This window comes from Thermobia domestica, chromosome 11 (assembly GCF_964235325.1).
Source record: "Thermobia domestica chromosome 11, izTheDome1.hap1.1, whole genome shotgun sequence".
Classification (NCBI taxonomy): Eukaryota; Metazoa; Arthropoda; class Insecta; order Zygentoma; family Lepismatidae; genus Thermobia; species Thermobia domestica.
In genome coordinates this window covers 244980437-244998416 of record NC_137464.1, presented here as the reverse complement: position 1 = coordinate 244998416, position 17980 = coordinate 244980437, and the positions used below count along the sequence as shown (strand labels likewise).

General features: G+C 36.1%; 1 protein-coding gene across 1 annotated transcript in view; it reads left to right on the top strand.

Moving 5' to 3' along the window:
* The window catches only part of stet (rhomboid serine protease stem cell tumor), a 1160693-nt gene that overhangs the window by 376115 nt on the left and 766598 nt on the right, over positions 1-17980 (top strand). The gene's annotated exons all lie outside the window — the stretch shown is intronic.

Below are 17980 nucleotides of genomic sequence, written 5' to 3'. Positions count from 1 at the left end.
ACCAGGGTGGAAAAAATCATGATTTTTTTAAAACAATCATTTTTGTTGATTTTTTTTATTTAAATCGATTTTTTTTATTTAAATCAAATCTTTCTCTTCGTATAATACATGTCGCGAACTGAAGAAAAAGCATTAGGAATTAGTATTAAATGCTAATTATGCCATTTAAGTGGAAGTATTGGGGTTGAATTTTGAATTATCCCCAATCGTTAACCTATATCAATCCCAAACAATGTTACTTAACCCTTTTAAATTATGGCTCTTTTTAACGGTAAATTATACTTTCAGTCAAGCAGCTACAGCATCATCCCTAATTTTCCTAGGATCATGGTACATACATCACTCTCTTTAGAATAGAACAGCTTTTGAAACGGTAATATTCACATTTCTGTATCATGTCCCTGAAGCGGAAAATTTTGAGTAATCGGCATTTTTTAAACTTTTTTTTTAAATTTTTGATCCCCACTGGATTCTTCTGTGTTAACACACAGATCTCAGAATCTACTGGGAAATACTAAGGGGTGTACTAAATGTGTGTACAAAATTTCAAGCTTCTCTCTTGAGTAGTAAGGGTGAGGAAATTATTTAACAATGAGCTAAGAACATTTCCACAATGCCCCAGATGACCCGGATGTAATTTAACAATTTCCTCAGACATCCCTATTTATCCTAGGATCAGGGTTGGAAAAAACCATGATTTTCATTGAAAAAACAAAAAACGGGTTTTTTGGGTTAAAAACTTAGTTTTTTTGGGTTTAAACCAGGTTTTTTTGTTTAAATAATTTGCTCTACGTATTTATACACATATGGACAGAAACAGGTTTTTTTTCGCCTTGGTGTTATTATGCAACAACTGGGTTATGCTAGAAGGGGTCACATAAGCCCAAAGTGGAATCCAAACCGCTTCTCAGCTTACATCCGAGAGAAATTATCCTCCGTTTGAACTCTGAACCGGGACTAATTGGCCACAAATGCGATACGTCTGCCGATTCACTCACGAAGGACTCCTGATAAAAAAAAAAAAAAAAAAAAAAAACTTGTACTAATCTTTACATACCTGTTAATATAACTGTCCAGAATCATTTCAGAAGGAAAAAATATAATCGGTTGTACAAGTGAAACCATTATACAGAATTACATATGGACAATTTCAAAGTACTGCAGAGTACAGAAGAACTAATTTAGTCCTAGTTAGTTCACTACGACTTTTATTAGTCCAAGTTAAAGAAATGCAACAACTTAATTTGCATATCAGTAAGAAAAGTGAATAAAGATATGAACTATTTTAGTTCATTCTGACTCTGACCCATTTATACATAAAACATACTTCTGTAACATTTACATAGTTACAAAAGATACTTCTGATTTCAATAAATGCTTCTCGTGGGGTTTGTATACCCCCCCCAAAGTACGGCATTTCAATGTATTTTATCAATAGTAAACAGTATTAAAACGAAACAATATATAGAATTTCTTTGATTGCAATTGCATAACAATTATAACAAATTATAAAAAATCACAAAAGAAACATTCATAAACTTATACATTAAAAATGTTGCTTTTGTAGTATAATCTCTGAGTAATGAATGGGGAATGTAGGTCTGAGTATAATACCAATAATATATGGTAGTGAAACGTGATAACCCACAAATGTATGTTCATCAAGATTTTACGAACATTTTTCGCTTTTTGGTTTAAACCAGCTGGTTTAAATTACCTTGGTTTAAACCAGCCAACCCTGTCTAGGATCATGATTTGTACATTATTCTCTTCAGAATAAAACAAATTTTCAAACGGTACTCTTCAAATGTCTCCATGTATCTGGGGCGGATAAATCACGAAAAAAGGAATTCTTTGTTAAAAATATCTTTTTTTTTTTAATTTTTACCTCTGTGGACCCCTCCCCCTGTTTTAAGGCAGAGATCTGAAACAAATCTAAAAAATAATGAGGGATGCACTGAGTAAATGTGCAAAATTTCAATCTTGTAGGTGCAAAAGTAAGCCCGCGGAAAATAATATTTCCCTTATACCCCAGATTCCCGTATAAAATAGGATCTCAGTTAAGTTTCCTGAGACATCCCTATTTATCCTAGGAGCATAGTACGTGCATCATTTTCTTCAGAATAGAACAGCCTTTCAAACGGTACCATCAGACACTATGCCTCAACGCAGAACAGTGTGAAAGCATATGTAACGTGTTCTAAAATGCCTCCAGTCTTGAAGAAAACGAAGTAAAAAGCCTTATTGGTATTTTTTTTAATCGAATAATGAAGATTCTACCCTATCACCTAAAAATAGGTGATATAATTTAAAAAGGTTAAGCATTAAGGAAAAGTACAGCAACGTTTAACAAAATGACACTTTTTTCACCAAAGTTAGTGATATTTGGCAGGGGCCTATTTTTAAAAACTCAGAACTAGCTTGCGGGGTATGAAATACCTAAATTTCGCCTAAAGTTATAAAATTAACAAAAAAAAAGAGGGGATAGGACCCCTCTAAATACGCCCTATTATATGGGAACAAGCAAACAGACACGCACAAAAAAGAATTTTCGTCTTAAATGTCGATGGTGATTTCCCCGTTGGAATAGTTAACGATTTTAAAACCCAAAGCCAATCTTACGAAACGAAGAAAGCAGGATTGCTCCGTTACGTGTTCAAAACGGGATTTTCCCTAATCACCCTCTGCATGACACTTGTTTTCATACTATACTGTACATTTGAGTCTCATTGTATTATGACTATTAACCTCCATAATCGAAATAACAGAACAGAAACGGGATTTTACTTATTTTCACTTTAAATTAATTTATTTCGGAATTCGATTTAAATCAACGATTTTTATTTAAAAAATCAAGTGATTTAAATCTTGATTTAAATCGTGATTTAAATCAGACTGATTTAAATCAATCCACCCTGCTAATAACGCGTTCGTTTCGCCGATAACGGAGGATGGTAAAACATGGATATTGAGATAGTTCACATACTAGTTCCTGTGTAATTCCTTAAACCGCTTGTTATAGGTCCTATAGTTTCTAAGGCAAGGCGTTTCGAAACATGATTTTTCGAATTTTCGGCGGTTCATAACTCTGAATGGAGACGTTTTTCGACCTATGTTTATAAGAACTTTTTTCTTTCATTTCATATAAGGAATCAGCTCCCAAAGTTTGTCGGTGGAGTTACCTACCACCCTGTATATGGTAATGAAACGCAAGTTGTATTGTTTTCATCTTATGGAATAAAATTCATTAACTCGAAGCTTGTAGGCGGCACGGTGGCCTGGTGGTACAGCGCTTATGCGTGGGGTCTCTGATTCATTCCCTGGCCAAGTAAGTTTGTGGTGGACAACACTGTGTCCTTGGGTTGTCTCAGGTACTCCCGTTTCCTCCCACATCCTTATTTCACCAATTCTATCATCATTCACTTATCATCATGTATCTCTCTACGCCTAAAGGGCATAAACGAGGGACAAACTGAAAGTAAGAGAGGTTGTATAACTTTTGAGTGCTCTTATGATTTTAACAATATTATAACACAACAAATCAAAAAACTGATTGTATGGGAGCAGGATGGTTCAGTGGAGAGCACTTATCTCTGGTGTGTGGAGTCCTTGATTCGATTCGTGGCCAAGTAATTTTGTTGTGGACAACATAGTGTCTGTTGAGTTTTCTCGGAATATTATCGTTTCCTCCCACATTCTCTTTCCGCCAGTCATCCGTCTCCCTTAGCCTTAAGGGCATAATTATGGAACGTTCAACTGAAAGATTTAATTTCAAAAAAATTTCGAAGCTTGTAGAAAAAATAAAAAGATTTTTTTAATTATTATTATGACGTTTCGGTACCGTATCAGTGACTTGTTCAGATATCTTATCTGTTTTTATAATAGCAATTGATATACAATCCTCAATACATTGAAGAGTTCCGGGTTGCATTAATATCTAGGCCAAAATATTTATTCTTAATTCTTAATATAGAAATAAGATGCCTCACTCTGTCAGTCACGCTAATTCATAATAGTACACTCTTAGGCTAATGAGTTAGGCTATTAGGCTAACGACACAAGATGTCAGGCAGATGTAAACTAACTAACTCTATGGCCTATGGTCATGTGGTTCGGATTCCACGTTAATCAGTAGGTCCATGTCTCATATAGCCTCGCTGCTGAAAGGGACGATAAACTAAAATCAACTCAACTCTATGGTCTATGGAACCCGGAGGTTCAATGCCGCGTTCACAAAAGCTCTCCATGATTTTTATCCTTAGCCAACTGGATCCAGTTTCTACTTTGTATTCTAATTTCTGCGATATCTATCTTAATATTGTCCTCCCATCTGCGCCTAGGTCTTCCTAATGGTCGTTTTCCGATTGGTCTTCCAGTCAAGACTTTGAAAGTGTTTCTACTTTCTTCCATTCTAGCTACATGACCTGCCCACCTCAGCCTCCTATTTGAGAACAAGATCTTGAGACGAATATTCGGACCCAAGAGGAACGGGAATGGGGAATGGCGGAAACTTCATAACGAGGAACTACATAATTTATACGGTTTATACGGTTACCCAGGCAAATGTAAGCGATATATATTTGTTTTTATAATGTGTATAAAGGCTGTGTTCGGCTGTGGACACGGTGACTCAGTATTAGAGTGCTTATCTCTGGTATGTAGGGTCCCTGGTGCGATTCCCGATCAAGTAAGTTTGTGTTGGACAACTTCGTATCTCTGGGTTTTCTCGGGGTACTTTCGTTTGCTTCTACTTTCTCATTCTACCAAATATTCCATCATCATTCACTTGCCTTAATCATCCATCTCGCTTAGCCTAAAGGGGATAAAGTGAGCATTAAACTTACAAGATTTTAATTTCTATTCTAGTAAACGATTTCCGTCAAAACCAACGAATAACCGTTCGTCATAATCTAGTTAAGGAGTGGTCTTATTTTATCTGTGATTTTTTGAATATGACTATAGGATTCGAGTTATATTTTTTGTTTATATCTAGAAACAACCATTAGGAAGAACTAGGCGCAGATGGGAGGACAATATTAAGATGGATATCGCAGAAATAGGAATACGAAGTAGAAACTGGATCCAGTTGGCTAAGGACAAAAATCATTGGAGAGGTTTTGTGAAGCCGGCATTGAATCTCCGGGTTCTACAGGCCATGTAGTTAGTTAGTTAGTTTAATTAGTTTATAGAAAAATCTCTTCCTCTATTCGAGCAAAATATTATTATCGTAAATTATATTTACCCACTGCGTTATGTGGAACATCAGATCGTCACTTTGTTTCGTTGATATTAAAAAAAAAAAGTATCACATGTAATTAATCATCCATCTTCGATGTGGACTGCCCAGCCTGTGCTTTTCACTTGATTATAAATTTATGATTATCTATTCAAGCGTTTCAATAGGGAATATCAATTCGATTCTTTGAATCGAAAAAAAATCAGAACTGCCTTCTTTTCATTCTTGACACATTTCTTAGCTATAATCAACAAATCAATTATACTTCATATTGTAAGGTTCCATGTGTTTCTACAGCATGTACTTGCTACGAAGAAGACGATATCAACCATCGCCAAAGATTGGCAAATGACGAAGATTCAAGCAGTCAGCAACATTTGTGCATAAAGAGACAGGACGCTGTGGATGTATTAGTCTCCACTGACTGATCAAACCACCAAATCTCTAAGACGCCTGGTCATTAAGAGCTCTTTAACCCCTTCCCTGAGACGCCTGGTTATTGAGAGTTCCCACTTCCCTCTCTAAGACGCTTGGTCATTGAGAGATACCTATCCTATACTCTATAAGACGCTTGGTCATTTAGAGCACCTTAACCAACTCTCTAAGACATCTTGTCATTGTGAGGCACCTGTCCTACTCTCTCTAAGACGCTTGATGATTGAAAGTTCCTTAACCCTTTTAAATTCTTGCCTTTTTCGGCGTTTTTCTTGAGTCTCAGATAAGCAGCGACAGTGTCATCCCTATTTACCCTAGGATCATGGTTCATACCTCGTTTTTCTCAGAATGGAACAGCCTTTCAAATGGTACCACTTACATGTCTCTATGATGTACCAGAAGGGAATTATTTGAGGGAAAATCGGGATATTTTGCCCAAAAAAATCTTCTTCAAAGTTTGGGGCCCCCTGAGGCTCTACCGGGTCTGCGGACAAACCTCCAACAATTTGGAAAAATACTACGTAGTGTACTAATTACTTGTGACAAATTCGAATTTCCTGTCTTGAATAGTAAGGGTAGGAAAAATTTTTACCCATGTTGATAGAGCATTAAAAAAACGCCCAAAAATTCCCTACATCGCACCCTACAAATTTAAAAACAATTATGACATGTCCCTAATGATCGTAAAATTATGGTTCATACATCGTTTTTTTCAGAATGGAGTAGACTTTCAGACGGTATCACTCGAATGTCCCTCGGACATCCCTAAGGAGGGAAAAATTGAAGAAAATAGGGATTTTTGTTGAAAAAATTCCTTTTTCCCCGGTTTGGAGCCCTTTGGCGCGGCCCTGGGTAAACATAGAGATCCAGAAATCACTTTCAAAAATACTACGCAGTGTACTAATTGCTTGTGCCAAATACCAATCTCCTATCTTCAACACTAAGGACGGGAAAAATATTTTCCTCTTCTGCGAATATTCCCAGAATGTCCCAGAATACCCTATATAAATTTCAAAAATTTCTTGACACGTCCCTAATTATCGTAGGATCACGATTCATACGCCATTCTCTTCAGAATAGAGTAGGCTTCCAGATTGTATTACCCTCATGTCCCTCGGACGTCCCTAAGGAGGGAAAAATTGAGTAAAATAGGGATTTTTGCTTAAAAATCCTTTTTTTCACGATTTGAGGCCCTCTGGTGCGGCCCTGGGTAAACATAGAGATATGGAAATTACTTTCAAAAATACTACGTAGTGTACTAATTACTTGTGCCAGATACCAATTTCCTATCTTCAATACTAAGGACGGGAAAAATTCAGGATATTTTCCTCTTCTGCGAATATTTCCGAAATTTCCCAAGGATACTATGCAAACTTCAAATATTTCCTAAAACGTCCCTAATTATCGTAGGATGATGATACATACGTCGTTCTCTTTAGAATAGAGTAGGCTTTTAGATGGTATTACCAGCATGTCCCTAGGACGTTCCTAAGGAGGTTACAAGTGAGAAAAATAGGGATTTTTGGAGAAAAAATCCCTTTTTCTCCGTTTTGGGGCCCTCTGGCGCGGCCCTGGGTTAACATAGAAATCTGGAAATCACTTTAAAAAATGTTACTTATGGTACTAATTACGTGTGCCAAATACCAATCTCCTATCTTCAATACTAAGGGCGGGAAAAATATTTTCCTCTTCTGCGAATATTTCCGAAATTTCCCAAGCAAACTATATAAACTTCAAAAATTTCCTGACACGTCCCAAATTATCGTAGGATGATGATTCATACGTCATTCTCTTTAGAATCGAGTAGGCTTTCAGAAAGTACAACTCAAATGTCCCTATCATGTAGCCGAGTGGAGCAAGAATCGCGAAAGTGGGATTTTTGGTCAAAAATATCCCTTTTTTTTACCATTTTGTCTCTCTGAACCCCACTTCTATGTTGACGAAGAGATCCGAAAAAATTCTCATAAAAACTAATGGGTCCACTGATTGTTTATGGAAAATATTAGGATTCTAGGATTAAAGAGAAGCTCACCAAAAATGTTGAAATTAGACCTCCCTAAAAAGAGGGAATTTGTAAATTGATGACGTCATACCCCCCTATGTTCTGACTCTCGGAAGCATATACACCTTTCCAAGGCTTTGTTGAATGCCTCCCCTCTTGGAAAATAAATAATAATAAATAAATAAATAAATAAAAAACGAAACTAAATAGCATTCTTGGTTCTCTTTTAATCGAATATTTAGGACACTACAATATCGGTCGAAAACGACCGAAAAAACTTAAAAGGGTTAAGAGGCCTCATTCGGGCGAAATTAAAATACCGCTAATTTTACAGAAATTATGTGATATCTTCAAATAGATAAAAGAATATCAAAATGTGGGACAAGAGCGCCTTAGACAATATCATTTTACATGAGATACCGTTATCACGACTCACTTATCTGCTTTCGATTTCCAGCCATTTTGAAAATCGGCATTTTCTCGTTTTCTAAACGGCTGAAAACGGAAAGCCACTAGGTGACTTGTGATAACGGTACCTCACACAACATAATATTGTCTAGGGCGCTCTTGTTCCACATTTCAATTATATTTTATCTATTTGAAGATATCACATAATTACTATAAAATTAGCGATATTTTAATTTCGCCGGGATGAGGCCTCTTAACACCTTCTCTAAGACACCTGGTCATTGAAAGTTCTTTAACACATTCTCTAAGACACCTGGTCATTGAGAACATCTTAACCCTCTTTCTAAGACGCATGGTCACTGAGAGGAACCCATCCAACAAGTTCAAAAATGCACGGTCATTGGGCTTCTATGATTTCACCAAACAAAACCTCCAAATAGTTAGAGGAACTTATTTGTAATACTTATTGTATGCAAGAATAAAACAAAAGGTGATGAGAAAGTCCAAACTCCAATGTATCGTCATCCGCAAAAAAAAGTTCGCATATACTGTAACTTCCACATTTTCATTAATAACTCAGTTTTCTTAATATATTATCGCTTCTTTGTGCTTTCCTTAACAAAGCAGTGTAGTAATGAATAATTATTTATGATTTTTGTGAAAAAATAAAGCAAAATAAGAAAATTATAAGCAAAAAACTGTGATTGTTATGAAACTTTAGTCTGTCAGATAATTACGCGAAGAATATCCCGAGGGAAATTCACTCCATACAGTGCACAGGTATTAGGAGCACTCACAAATACGTAAAATTGAAGAAACAGAAAATAATGTATTTTTGAGATGAACATACAATTCACACTTCACGTGAAGTTCCAATATGGGAAATCAATCAATATCTTCAGTTGAAATTACTGAAAAAAACAGAAAATGGCTATTTAAAACTCCAAGTGTAAACCTGCGCTTGGAGCGAGTCTATTTCTAATATCAGAACGCGTTATTTCGTAACATGCCTGCGTGGCCAAGCGGGTTTAGCAATGCTGTTGAGATTCTAGAACCGAAGGGTGGCAGTTCGAGCCTGAGTACGGAACGCTTTTTTTTTCAATATAGTGAAATATTTTTTAAAATATAAATGTCTAATTTGAAGTGCTTAAAAACACAAGACCAGATGAACAATCACTTTTCAAAGCTCAGTCACATTTATTCACTATGTTCATCAATTAGGCTATATACGAAGACACTAAAATGTGGAACGTTAACGATCCTTATTAACGTTAATACCACATCCGTTATAATGAGAACAGATTTGTGATCTGAATACCAATCTTAAACCATACGTCCAAAATGAAAATTATTCATGTTCTTGATACCTATTGCAACACTCAGTTGTAATATAGAGAGTGAGAGTGCGAAAGAGAGAGATAAAATACTGTATACAGGGTGCGGAAAAATTCCCGGAACGGTCCAATATCTCGCGCAGTATAAATATCACCAAAACAAAAAAAAAACACATGTTAAATAGTTTTAAAGAAGCTATCCAATGATAGAAAACACAATCACCTATCCCTACCTCCTTGGGGACTACGGGGGATAACTTTAAAATTTTAAATGGGAACCCCTATTTCTTATTTCATATGTGGATTCTCCAGAAAAAGTGATAGTGATTTGATCAAAAATTGAAAACAGTGTGTGCGAAGATGAAGTTACATGGAATACAATATCGATAATTGTTTTGCAAAGTAGCTTTATGAAGTAGTTCTTAGTAGTAGGGTTATTTACAACAAAAATAAGCCATTTTTGTCACCATTTGTATTTTCTTGCAAATTAATAAATATGGACAAATGCATTATTTTATGGACGTTAAAATGTATGAATTCGTTATGTGGGTAAAAAAATCATATGAAAATTTTACTCTGCGTGGAAATCGAACTCATGACCTTTCATGCCGCAGTCCCGTACGCTAACCGCATGGCCCAGAGCTCGACACTGAGAGGCCACATTTTCATAAAGATTTGCCGCCTCCATTTTTTATGTGTCGATTCAAGTGCTATCCGTGAAGGCACTGTTTTCAATTTTGGGTCAAATCACTGTTACTTATTCTGAAGAATCCAAATGTGCAACAAAATATGGGGATTTCCATTTAAAATTTTAAAGTTACCCCCCTTGTGGGAATGGAGAGTTGCGTTTGGTATCATTGGATAGATTTTTCAAAACTGTTTAACACGTGTTATTTTTGTTTTGCTGATCTGTATATTTCGCGAGATATTGGACCGTCCGGGACTTTCCCCGCACCCTGTATAAGCTTGTATTTTTAATTAAAAAAGTTAGTGTAAATCATAATCTGGATTTTTATAAAGTAAATGAAACAATCATATAGAAAATGTATACAGTTTAAAATTGAATTAAATTGCAATTCCAGAATCTGTAACATTATACATTTCTTATTTATTTACATCGAATGTTAACTTATTGTATAGTTTATAGCATGAGTATCAGCTGATATGTAACTCAAAATTATCTATAAATTGAATTTAAATAGGAAATGATATAGTTGCTATAAGAACAAGTTTATGAAAATGAGCTTTATAATAATGGTTGTATTTGAAACAGAGTTTGCGTAATGGAGTAAATATTTACACCGCCAGCTTTGCAATACTGTGCGGTTTAAATTGTCAATCTCATCAATTTTACTTATTTTTATGGAATTTAGTATAGCATTATGAAACATTCAACAACTGATCTAGTAGTGAAACATATTTAATAAGATTACCGCACATTACGGTAGATTCCGAGATCGCTCCCAGCTTTGCGAGCACTTGATAATATCTTATTATTATTTCAGATAAAATATTATGTGGAAGAGCTAAATTAAATTAGAAAATGAAATGAAATATTTAACATCCCACTATTACGCCCTTTAGGCGGGAAGGTTCTAGATTGCTGGTCCTCACATAGAGGAGAATTTGGATTAGTAACCAGTTTGGTTCTTTTCTTTATCAAATCTCAATATACAATTCATATAGTAATGTCGAGCAAGCGATAGCGAGTGCAGGCAGGTTAACCAGGTTGATTGCTTTCTTCATCACCACTCAATTGGTATACGGACCAGTGTTCTAGAATCCTGCTATTTTAGGCTAAGGGAGAAGATAATTAAAGTAAGAAAAATGATATAAGAATTGGTGGAATGAGAAAGTGGAAGGAAAAGGAAATGCTTTGAGAAAAGTCACGGACATAATGTTGTCCACCACAAGCTTACTTGAACGGAATAAAACCAGAGACCGCATGCACCAAAGGTAAGCGCTCTACCAGTGAACCATCGCGCCCCATAAATTAAATAAGAAAGATAAGTAGTAGGCATTTTATAATTGAATATTGTATGTAAGAAACTTATTGTCCATAAAGATTCTTTCTCTTCAAGCTTTTGTAATTGATGTTGCAAATTGTCCGATGCTTTGCAATGCGGGTCAAAGGAATAAATGCATTTTTTCGGGATAGTATCGTCTGCCCCTTGCTGCTATTGGTGGTATAAAAGTAGTGTTGAGTTGATTTTTAGTTTCTTGTTCCTTTTGTTATGTGAATATAGACTAGACCAAAATTTTTTACTGGTGTTCATTTCAGGATCACTCGGTAGCATGTTTTTAGTGGAGGAATGTTACGTGAATATAGATTACACCAAGTCACAAATATTTTGACAAAGATATACATTTTCATTACACAAATAGTTTCTGCTTTTCCTTTTACTGCAAATGTTTGTTTCTAATAGTGATTTTTATTCTTATTGTATCCGTGAATACACATTCAAGACTTTTTTTAAAAAAAATAAGTTGTTTAATAAGGCACTGAAAAGTGTTGGATTTTGTAACACTCTAACACTTAAAAACATAATACTGAGTGATCCTGAAATGGACACCAATAATTAATTTTGGTCTAGTCTATATTCACGTAACACTTTCAACAGCGAGGCTATATGAAACGTGGGCTTACTAATTAACGTGGAATAAAAATAAAAAAAAGTCTAGTGGCTAGCGCGAGTGTTTTTGGTTCTTGTAGTCTCGGGTTCGATTCCCGGTAAGGGGCGATTCAGGTTAAATTTTCAGGGGAGTTTATGGGGAAAACGTTAAAAAATATAATTGCAAAAGTCTGATGCCAGTGTTTTGTAAGCTATTGACAAAATAATAGAAAGATAGGAAAGAAATTCTCTTGAGAACTGAAAGTGAACAATGTTTTCGCATTTATGCTTAATTTGCTACTAGCGTGACACATTAAATTGAATATAATATAAATATTAGACACAAAATTCGCTACTTCACGGTTGATAACATGGTAAATGCTAGGTATTGTTAAATATTAAACGTAACACCTCAATTTTATATCAATAAATAACTTAAATAAATAAAGAACAAGACAGAACAATATTATTAACCTATATTTGCATAGTATATAAATTAAAAACACGTTGTTTATCATAACGAAAAATGGCTGAACCGTTTGAAATGAATTTTATTAAGATAGTTAACACCTACCTCGGACTGGGTTGTTGTCACGCCATTTTTATTGAAATGCGTATCCAAACAGAAGAGAGGGGGTTAAAATGTATGCCAAAAATAGAATCTCTCACGTTTGTGAGATGAAATATGATACATAAATTCCTTATTTAAAACGAGTGTGCACGTGTCCGACCGTGTTTAGAAATTTCGGTACTAAATGGAGAAGAGGGGCAATTTGTATCGTTTTTGCTCAATATTTAAGAATGATGGCATCGAGATTGTGTCTTGTCTTCACAGCAAAACGGATGAAGCACTTGAAATTATCTTTTAAATATACGGTATTTAGCATTTGGTCCAGTCGGTTTCCTTAACACATATGTCGTAAGAGGAACAGCGGATATAAACACCTTATTTTAAAATATGTGAGCCCATCTTCCGTTGTCCTTAAAAATCCACTTTTGAGGGGGAAATGGGGCAAGTTCCAAATAAGGCGGTCAATATGTAAAAGTGACGTCGTGTTTGTCTGTCCGATCATCACGGGAAATCAAATCAGCCGTTTGAAATAAATATTTGAATACATTTAGTACTTGGAAGAAAATGGTTAGCTGACGTTCACTAGAAACTTGACAAAACTTCGATACAAATTAGAAGGTAGTCATCTATGCCTAAATCTAATATTGTAGGTGGAAGTGAAAACGACGAACGAAGTAACAGCGGATTAAAATTTAGCATTAGAAGTAATTGAAAAACAGAATGTGATGCGCGAAAACGAGAAAAAAAGGAAAAACGTAACGTTGCCGACGACAACACACTGGATGGTGCTTATTGAAAGACCCATAAACGCTATTCATTAGCTCATTCTTCACGGTTTGGATTGCAAGAAATAAAACTATTTCTTCGTGCTAATACGCCTCTCAAAACGAAATGTTATATTTCTGCAAAATTTGTTTTTCTCACATGACTGGATATTTTTTAAAAAAATTCTATTGTGCTGAAGAAAACAAAACCATATGACAAGCTGTATTTGATCTGAAGACCCCATGATCTTTACTCCATGTTGTTACTCATTACATCAGCGAGACGTTGTTTGCAATGACACTGATACATTGAGTGGTTTGTTCGAGAAAGTTGCTTGTCTCGATTTTGTTTACTCTTTAGGTTTTTCGTAGAATACATGAAAAAGAATACATACATTTTTCGCTTAGCTATCCAGTTTTAACTGATCAGAAAACAGCAATCTACTGGTGAAATGATATGGGGTAATGTGTAGCATTTTGTTTTTACGCCATCGATAGCAGCAAGGGGCACATGAATTACATAAAAAGGGAGTGTGTTGTTATGAACTACTAATATCTTTTTCAAAAAATCTACGTGTTACTTCGTAGCTCAGGGGATAAGTGAGAGATTACAATACACAAGTTCGCACGATCGAGTCTTATCCACTGCTATTATGTTTTTTTTTTTCATTTTCATTGTTTAACGGTGAAAGTGACGTAGATACATTTTCATTGGCATTCAAAAAAAAAAAAGAAAGAAAAAAAAGAAAAGAAAAAAAGAATGGAAGGGAATACGTAGCCCTGAAAAGGGCTGTTTATATATAAGTGTTTAATAGGAGGTCCAATGACCTTCTACATCGATGACTGCCTGGAGCCTTCTGGGCATGCTTTCGGTAAGTCTGCGGAGAAAGCGTTCACTACGGGAGACTTCCTCCCAGCTGTTTTCAACGATTTCCCATAATTGATTTTTTGTGGATGGAGGCGGGTTAGGCCAGTTCTCCTTCATCACCCTTTTGACCTCTGCCCATACTGTCTCAATTATATTCATATCGGCTCCACGCGGTGGCCAATCTAGGACCTCTAAATCAGCCTGCTGCGAGAGCCAATTCTGAACTAATTGACACATATGAACCGGAGACCTGTCGTGCTGAAACTGGATTACTCCATCGGGGTAGATAAAACGCACAGATGGCAACATAACATCCCGAAGGATATGTAAATATTGCTCACCTGTAAGACGCCCCTCTACCCTATGAAGTACTCCAAGACTCTGTGATGTCATGAAACCCCAAGCAGATACAGATACGCGTCCACAGTGACGTTTGTGGAAAACGTATCTGGGATCATGCCTGGAGCCTCTCGGACGATACACGACTACTGGGCCATTATTTGAGGAAGAAAATGTGCATTCGTCTGTGAAGACAACATGTCTCCAATCACGGTTCACATTTTCTTCCGCAAACTGAAGCCGTCGTCTTATATGCTCTTCCGAGAGGAATTCTTTCACCGCAGCACGACGGGCGTGAAGATTAGCTTCCCTAAGACGCCGTACAGCAGTATCTCGAGAGCCTGGAAAATCTCATGCGTGCCGAAGTTGTCTGGCGGTCATGTTGGGATTAAGTCGCGCAGTAGCAACAAGCTGGGCATCCTGCTCAGGTGTTGTCACACGACGCCTACCACTACCTCGGCGCCGCATAGTTTCTCCAGTCTCTCGAAAACGCTTTATCCACTTCTGTGCTGTTCTTGGTAAAACTCCACACCTTTCAGCGGCTTGTGCAGCGCAATAGCCTTCTTGCACTAAAGCAAGAACACGCTCTTTTCTATTCTCAGCCATTTCTGACTTCTACCCTTTTCACGAGTTGCACGTTGAATGAGCACCCCTTTTAGTTGAAGCTATTAAACGACATGCGCAGTTGGTTACTCCAAGAGCTAGTAAGATCGTAGTTTTTATTTGCTAAGAGGCAGAAAACACGTTATTTCGATATATGTTGTTTGACTACAAGGGAGCACTTCACAACTGATTACTGAGTGATAAGATCTGTGGTATTCTGTTCAACTTTCCTTTAGGCAATTTTAAACGTAATAGACGATATTTGTCTGACCTTGTCAGTGCCTGAGGCAGAAGACAAAATCAATGAAAATGTTTTCAACATAACATTTTCGATTTATGTTTATCTCCTATCCGTTTTTGTTACGATTGCCTTCTTTAGAAATATCAGCTCTCTTTTTTTTGGCCCCTATAAGGAAATGTTATTGCGGTTTTCCAACGTTCAATATTTTTGGCAAAATTAACACTTTCAAATAAAGCTAAACAAGCATATGTTTCACAGACAAAACAATATGTTAAGTTCTACTTTCCAGTTAGGCAACATTCCTTCAAAAATTGCAACTATAGTTTGCATCTCAAGTAATAGGGTAAATGTGCCAGTAGTCGACCATTTAAGATTTTCAACTTTGTTAAAGTATAAAAAAATCATTTTTTACTAATAACTTTTACTGCATATGTCATTAGAAAGAACAGTGTTTAAATTTTACGTTTGTGTAGCTCGCATAGGAAATCTTTTATACATAATTACACAGGAAAAAGAAAATACCAGAAACCCTGAAAAAAACAGTAGTCGGCCTATGAAAACCAAAGGTCAGCCATTACTTTAACCAGTACTCAGCCACACTATAGAATTGACTTTTTTAATGGAATTTTAGAGACCAATTCCTCAGTAGCAAATTAAGGGACAAATATATTGCACTCAGAGTTCCTACAAAGAAAAACTACGTGGAAAACAGGCCCGCAACTAGAGGGAGCTAGGGGGCCTGGCCCTCCTAAACGTTTCGTGGCCCCTCCAGACCTCAACACAAAAAACACAATTTAGATATGTGTAAGAGATTTTTAATGACTTGCCCCCCCTAACATATCTATGCCCCCCCAAACCTCTGTGGCTAGAAGCAAGTCTGGTGGAAAATATATTGCGATACAGGAAAAAGGACTTCTTGTATGATATTTACCATAAACTAACAAAAATGTGCCTCGGCCTAGACTAGCCTATTTAAAACTAATATATAGGCCTATTTATATTTACATTTATATTTACATTGATATTTATATTTAGCTATGACATTAACCCTTTAATATGAAGTTCATTAAGCACATTCAGGACACATAAGCACTTGTTTAGCAGGTTCCTCGTACGATAATACACTGAGGCACGTGCATTTTAAGTGGTACCAGTGATCACAAAAGTGACACCCAATATATTTAAGTGTATCTCTCAATATCACTTATGAATTCTTCTTCAGGCCTTAGACGGCATTTCAACAACTTCTTAAGTCTCGTCTTTTTAACTACTAGTGCTACTTGGCTTGACAGTCCTTTCCTTTTTGTTTGACTTAAAATTTTTCCTTTCTTTTGTATTCTCTCCCTTTTTCATTTTAGACATTCCTCTTCTAGTTTTCTTTTATTTTCATTCTTTACCATCTGATAATTTCTCCATGCTTGGGAGGATACTGCACTTTGAACTTTTTCTCTGGGCACATGTTTGGTAGTTTTGTTTTTGATTGGAGCTAGCCAGAAAAGATGCTAATCAAAGCCAGATGATATGGAAGTATTTTACGAAGGTTTTCTTTGAATTTCTTCTGAGATCATATGGAGTTATTTCTGGCTCTACTGACTGTAGAAACAGAAGCAGACCTTTCACCTTGCGTCGCTTCAGTACAAGATGCCATAACGGATATGTTGTTTTCCTGGTTTGAGTCAGACGTAACGTCTATTTCTGATATCGAAGATATATTTGTAGGCTCTAGACGGCCAATTGCTAAAATTTGGTATGTTCCAGGACTAAGATATAGAGCATTTCACTAGCAAGTATCTACTGATAGCAGATCGATCCTCTTCGGACAGAACAATAGCCTTATATGTGTTCATTAGTGTAGAATAAGAAGACTCTTTGGATAGAGTATCCTCAACGCACCTGATTGCAAAAACATCTGACACTGAGTCTATTCCAGTAGATGTCTTTGGACTGGTTGAAAGAAACGCTAAATCACGCGTTCTTAAACTGTTAGACATATTTTCCTCACGCTCATAGTGAGTTAGAATGTAAATATTTATGATTATTCTGTATTGTTCCGGCAATCAGGCAACTCTAGGAACAGAGCAGATAAGAACAGATAATAATAATAATAATAATAATAATAATAATAATAATAATAATAATAATAATAATAATAATAATGATAATAATAGTTGAAGAGCAATTGCAGCCTTGGAATTAAAAACGTGCAGAAACGCGACATTGTGCGGAGTAATTTAAAAAAAATAAATCAATTAGATATGGATAACCCTTACTTCCTCATAGCTACCTTAGATTAAAAGACTAAGCTATGATCAGGGTCAAGGGCGTCGATCCTGCTAGGGCCGGGGGGCCCGGGCCCCCAAAGCTTATGTAGGGCGTATGTTTAGGGTAAAATAAGTACTCATTACCTGTCCTTTTTAAATTTTAGAGAAATAATTCAGACCAGCCATAAATCCTTAACCTTTTTTCCCTCAGTTCTAGAAAAATACAAGAATTGAAATGGTTACAATACCAGACTGATATTAAAGTACGGGACAAAAATAAACGACCAACATCGTCATAAGTTTTAA